The sequence below is a fragment of the Vombatus ursinus genome, unplaced genomic scaffold (assembly GCF_900497805.2).
Source record: "Vombatus ursinus unplaced genomic scaffold, bare-nosed wombat genome assembly UNPS02014786.1, whole genome shotgun sequence".
In the NCBI taxonomy this organism is placed as follows: domain Eukaryota; kingdom Metazoa; phylum Chordata; class Mammalia; order Diprotodontia; family Vombatidae; genus Vombatus; species Vombatus ursinus.
Genome location: NW_020954564.1, coordinates 36,260,660 through 36,267,517, shown reverse-complemented (window position 1 = coordinate 36,267,517; position 6,858 = coordinate 36,260,660).

The window sequence follows — 6,858 nt, the reverse complement described above, 5'->3', positions numbered from 1 at the left end:
TAACCCTTCCCTTCCCTGTTATCCCAGGTGAAAGTGATTTTTCTCCCCTTAAATTTTTCCTAATACTTGATTTGGTTCCTTTGCACTTATCTCATTCTCCATTATAGTAATTTGGATACTTGTCTTCCCCACTCCATTTCTTTACTCCCTCACCCCCTACTACTGGATTTTAGAGCAGGGCTTGTGTTTTACTGGTTTCTATATCCCCAAGACTTCCATAAATGTTTGTGATTAAATTTGCTATACTATTCAGCTTTATAGCATTTTAACCTTTTTAGCTCCACAACTTTGTTTCACTGACCAGCATTACCCAATCCCAGAGGCAGTTGCAACTTTCAAAGACCAGTCAGACAGGAAGTATTCTTAATGAGCTTTTCCAATGAAAAGAATTCAACCATGTGCATTTAAATTGTTCTTATAAACATGGCTTTGGACTTTGTGGATGGAAGTAAGTAGAGAGGTGACATGCATGAAAACACAGAGGATCTGTGATTTCCTCAGCATGGGAAAATGCCAGTGTGGAAACTTCCTCTGTTACCTCACATCCCAAATTATGTCCTAGGGTGTTGCTTGAGGCCCAGGTCAAACAACTCGTAAATGTCAGTGGAGGGGATTTGAAACCAGCTATTCCTGATTCCAAGTTCAGCATTCTGTTCACCAGGCCAAGCAGCCTCTGAAGTGAGGGAATTTAGGCAATACATTCTAAGTAAAAGAATGGATGCAATGGACAACATGGAGGTGGTAAACATATCACTGAAAATGAGGGTACTTGAAAAACTGAAATATAGTTTTGTATTTGTATAGTATTTTACTTCAAAAAGAGCTTTGAAATCTATTCTTTCATTTGGTCCCCACAACAGGAAGATCAGAGGTTATTATTATTTTCATGCTGCTAATGAACAAACTAAGCATAAGGAAGGAGGAATGACTTGTCAAAGTCCATGCATCTAATTAATAGAAGATTTAGAATTAGAACCTAGCTCTCCTACATCCTAATCCAGGGCTTTTTCCATGATACTAAACTATGTTAGTGAATAATGGGGCATTTTTTCAACCCCATTGCCATGCTACAATTTTTCTGACTCATAATGCCAGTTATTTAACATGAAATCATTTCATAGTCTCTCCAAGAGATAAGTGGTCAAAGAATATGAACAAATAGTTGTCAAAAGATTTTCAAATTGTTAATAATCACATGAAAGAATGTTTTAAATCACTAATAATTACAGAACTGTAATCAAAAAATAATATTGAGGTTTCCTTTCATACACTGTAAATTCACAAAGCTGACAAAAAAATTGGAATAGCCAATGTTGGTGGGGCTATAGGGAAATAGGCACACTAGCATAGTGTTTGTAGAGCTATGAATGAGCATAACCATTTTGGAAAGCACTCTACAATTATGAAAATGAAATTACTAAAATATCCACACCTTTTGACTCAAAGATTCTGCTACCAGGTTTATACCACAAGGAGGCTATAGATAAGATGAAAATTCCCACATATAGATTTAAAATAGAAAAAACTTTTTTTTTTGTGATGTCAAGGAATTAGAAGCAAAGTACATTGGTGAATGACTAAACAAATTGTGGCACATGGATGTAATGGAATCTTACTGTTCTGTAAGAAATGATATGTGTGATGAATACAGAGAAGCATGGAAAAATCCATGTGACAGTTACTGATACAGAGTGAAATAAGCAGAACCATGAGATGTATATAGTGGCCATGGCAATGTAAATAGAAATAACAATTACACATATATCAAAAGTGTGGGATTTAAAAATAAAGGCAGAAGGATGACTTGAAAGAAGAGATTTGAGGCGACACTCTCACCTCACATCTTTGCAGAGGTGGAAAGTACATAAGAATTGTACATTGCTCTTATTTTTCCAACTTTTTCAATGTATTGTTCAGTCATGCTGATTTTTCCTCTTTTTTTCTCTTTTTCTGTCTTTAAAAATATTATTTATTAAATGGAATGTCTCTGTGGGAGGGGGAGTGGAAGGATACTAGAGAAAACTATGGTGATGTAAAAAATACATAAATAAAAGTTTATTAAAAATTCAACTCTATGTAAGCTTACCAGGAAAATACTCAGTTTGCATAGTAGCCTATCCCCTGTGGCTATGAATCATTATTTGAGTTGGCATGTTTTATATGTGGGGAGCATCAATAAGTCCCATTCTATGCCTTTGGCACCTCCTATGCCAAATATTCCAGAGTGCTGAAATTAACTGTCCACTTAATATTGGTATGGAGGGGAGAGCAGAGAGGGGAAAAAAAAACATGCCAAACAGCTAAAATGTCATTCTCAAGATGTTTAGGATCATATGATTTACTGCTGGATTGGTGGGGGAAAGGTAGTCAAGGATCATGTAGTTTAAACACTTCATTTTACAAAGGAGAAAACTGAGTGCAATAGATGTCAAATGACTTATCTTAGGTCACAAGGTGTTAAAAGACAATTGATGTTATTTAGCAAACAGGACAAAATCAAGTGAGCATCTATATAAAAATTTTAGTGCATAGTTTAGGAGGTAGTAGGGCTTTGGCTCAAAGTATTCAGATTTATGGAGATTTATCACACCATTTAGAGACAGCATTTGGTTAAGACTTTGTAAACTAGAATGAGTTGAGAGCATATTGAGAGTCCCTTCACAAACCACTTAATTAGCTATCTGAACTTTTGTATTAATTTTCCCTCTAGATAAACCTATCAAGTAGGGAGGCAACATGGCTCATAGAAATAGAGCTGGTTTTTGAGTCAGAATATTTGGGCTTGAATCCTAGCTTTTGTTTGTTCTCTTTGTGGCTTTGGTCAAGTCACTAAATTTTTATGGTCCTCAGTTTCCTCACCAGTACTAGAAAGGAGTTGACTATATGACCAATAATGTACCTTCCATATTTAAATTTATGATGTCATCTACATCAACATATAGAACCAAAACTTGGACCCCTCATTAATTAAAAGTTTGAATTACATCACCCTTTGTGTCTTGTATGTAATAGACAATAAATGTGTTAGTTGGCTCTTTTCAGCCATTTTTACTCTAATAGAACAAGACTACTTCCCCAGGACCTAACAACCCAATTTCTTTTCTATGAATAGGGTGGCATGTAGAATAGAAAGAATACTGGATTTGTAGTCATAAGAATATGGGTTTAGACCTGGAAGAGATCTTAGATGTCATCTAGTTTACCACCCCAATTTTTCAGACAATGAAATTAAGGTCCAAAGTCAATGAATGACACCAAGTCATGCATGTAGAAAATCACAGAGTCAAGATTTGAATCCATGTGCCCTGACTCCAAACCTAGAGCTCTTTCCATTGCCTGGTGTGAAGTCACAAGACCTGTGTCTTTACCACTTACTACTCATGCAACCTTTGCCAATCTCCTATCTTTAGGCCTCTATTTTCTCCCCTGTGAAGTAAGAGAATTGGACTAGATGGTCCTTTTCAGTTCTAGATCTTCTTCTCCATTTCTGAAATTCATCAGAAAGTGTCCAAGTTATTTCACCTCCTTGTTCAGGTAACTTAAAGTACCAAAGGGGATTTCTTTTTCTTTGGGGTTTTGAATTGTCCAGTTTGATGGGCTCAGTTGATCAAATTAACCATATAATGATCAAATAATCTTATTTAGTAGTGTGATGAAGTATGGTTAAAAGTGAAGAAGAAAGAGGGAGTTAATTAAAGAAACCATTGTGGATATATAAGATGATCATTAATAATAATGATAATCAGTGACATTTACATAGTAGTTTAACATTTGTTATATACTTCCACATTATTTTACTTGGGCCTCACAATAATCCTGTGAGGTAAGTAGTACAAATACTGGTGTTTTAGCACCACTTTATAGAAGTTGAGAGATATTAAATGACTTGTCTACAATTACACAGCTAACAAATGTCAGAGGAAGGATTTGAACACAATTCTTCCTAATTTTAAATCCAGCATTATATCCATTGCACTATGTCTACTCTCTAAACAACTTAGAATTTTAAAAAAAATGCTTATAGGAGACAGAAGCCAGGGCAGGTAATGAAAGATGAATATAAAAGCATGGCATGGCCCTGTATGAAGAGTTTCAGGTTCAGACATGGTTCCTAGGAATTAAAACATACCTTTCTCCTACAACTAGAGATATGACGGATTAACTATGGAATGATTCCTATACTGTGAGATATGGCTGCTTCCCTATTTTGATAAACATTTCCTCCCCTTGCCACCATCACTTAATATCCTTTTCTACTTTGAGGTTTACTCTATCTGACTGTATTTCTCTATCCAGATCCATGTAGTGGTGATGAATGACTTCCCTCCCATAGCATTTTGCCTCCTTTCTTAAGAAGTTCAATATCTGACTATGACAACCCCTATCCACATACTGAAATACTTCAGCATACATGTAGATATTTCATTTTCAACATTTACTTCCACAAGATTTTGAGTTTCAAATTTTCACCCCATCTCACCCCTCCCCTCACCCCAAGATGGCATGCATTCTAGATACCCCTTCCCCTAATCTGCCTTCCCTTCTATCTCTCCCCCCCTTCTCTTATCCCCTTCCCCTTCAATTTTCCTGTAGGGTAGGATGGATTTCTGTACCCCATTTCCTGTATTTCTTATTTTCCAGTTGCATGTGAAAACATATTTTTAAACACATGGTTTTAAAACTTTGGGTTCCAAATTTTCTCCCTTCCTCCCTCCCCACCCACCCTCATTGATAAGGCAAGCAACTAAATACAGCTTATATATGTGCAGTTATGCAAAACACTTCCATAGTAGACATGCTGTGAAAAACTATTTCCCTTAATCCTATCCCACCCACCCATTTATTTTATTCTTTCTTTTTACCCTGTCCCTCCTCAGAAGTATTTGCTTCTGATTACTCCCTTTCCCAAACTGCCCTCCTCTCTATCATTCCCCTACTCTCTCGTCCCCTTCCGCCCTTATTTTCCTGTAGGGTAAGACAGATTTCCCCACCCAATTGAGTGTGTATGTTATTCCCTCCTTAAGTCATATCCTATGAGAATAAGATTCACTCATTCCCTCTCACCTTCCCCCATTTCCGCTCCACTGTAAGAGTCTTTTCTTTTCTGTTTTTTTTTTTTGTGGGATAATTTACCTCATTCTACCTCTCCCTTTCTCCTTCTCCTAGTATATTCCTCTCTCATCCCTTAATTTTATTCTCCAGATATGACTCCTTCATTTTCAACTCACCCTGTGCCCTCTATCTATATCTATATATACATACATATAATTTTTTCCCCTCCAACTACCCTAATACTGACAAAGGTCTCATGAGTTACAAATATCATCTTTCCCTGCAGGAATGTAAATAGTTCAACCTTAAGAAGTCTCTTATGATTTTCTCTTTCCTGTTTACCTCTTCATGTTCCACTTGAGTCTTGTATTTGAAAATCAAATTTTCTATTCAACTCTGGTCTTTTCATCAAGAATGCTTGAAAGTCCTCTATTTCACTGAATGACCATTTTTTCCCCAGAATTATACTCAGTTTTGCTGGGTAGGTGATTCTTGGTTGTAATCCTATCTCCTTTGCCTTCCGGAATATTATATTCCATGTCCTGCAGTCCCTTAATGTAGAAGTGGCTAAATCTTGTGTTATCCTGATTGTGTTTCCACAATACTTGAATTGATTCTTTCTGGCTGCTTGTAATATTTTCTCCTTGACCTGGGAACTCTGGAATTTGGCTACAACATTCCTAGGAGTTTTCCTTTGGGGATCTCTTTAAGGAGGAGATCGGTGGATTCTTTCAATTTCTATTTTGCCCCCTGGTTCTAAAATATCAGGACAGTTTTCCTGGATAATTTCTTGAAAGATGATGTCTAGGCTCTTTTTTTGATCATGGCTTTCAGATAGTCCAATAATTTTAAAATTATCTCTCCTGGACCTATTTTCCAGGTCAGTTGTTTTTCCAATGAGATATTTCACATTGTTTTCTAATTTTTCATTCTTTTGGATTTGTTTTACAGTGTCTTGATTTTTCATAAAGTCACTAGCTTCCAATTGCTCTATTCTAATTTTTAAGGAAGTATTTTCTTCATTAATCTTTTGGACTTCCTTTTCCATTTGGCCAATTTTGCTTTTTAGGGCATTCTTCTCCTCATTGGCTTTTTGGACCACTTTTGCCATTTGGGTTAGGCTATTTTTTAAGGTGTTATTTTCTTCAGTATTTTTTTGGGTCTTCTTTAGCAAGCTGTTGACTTGTTTTTCATGATTTTCTTGCAAAACTCTCAGTTTTTCCTCTACTTCTCTTACTTGCTTCTCTAAATCCCTTTTGAGCTCTTCCAAGGCCTGGGACTGATTCATATTTTTCTTGGGGGCTTTGGATGTAGGAGCTTTGGTTTTGTTGTCTTCTTCTGGTTGTATGTTTTGATCTTCTTTGTCACCAAAGTAAGATAATATAGTCTGACTCTTTTTGCGCTGCTTACTTATGATCCCAGCCAAGTACTTGAATTTTAAACTCTTTGTTAAGGTAAAAGTCTGCTTCTGTCCCAAGCTTTGGGGGTTTGTACAGCTGTTTTCAGAGGTACTTCTAGGGACCTGTAAATTTTCAGTTCTTCCAAGGTGGTATGATAAGGGGCGAGGTGTTTTCTCTCCACCACCACAACAAGCTCCACTGCACCGGCATTCCTCCTTGCCCCAGGACTGCCCCTCAGCACTGTGACCCAGATCCAAGCACTGGTAAAGCAAGAAATTCCTGCCTCAGCTCTGGCAAAGAGATTCCTGCAATCCCCCTCTGATCGGTCACTCAATTCCCCCTCAGTCTGTGGGCCAGAAGCTCAGGAAAAAGCCTTGGCCCAGGGCCACGTTCAAGACTTGTGGCT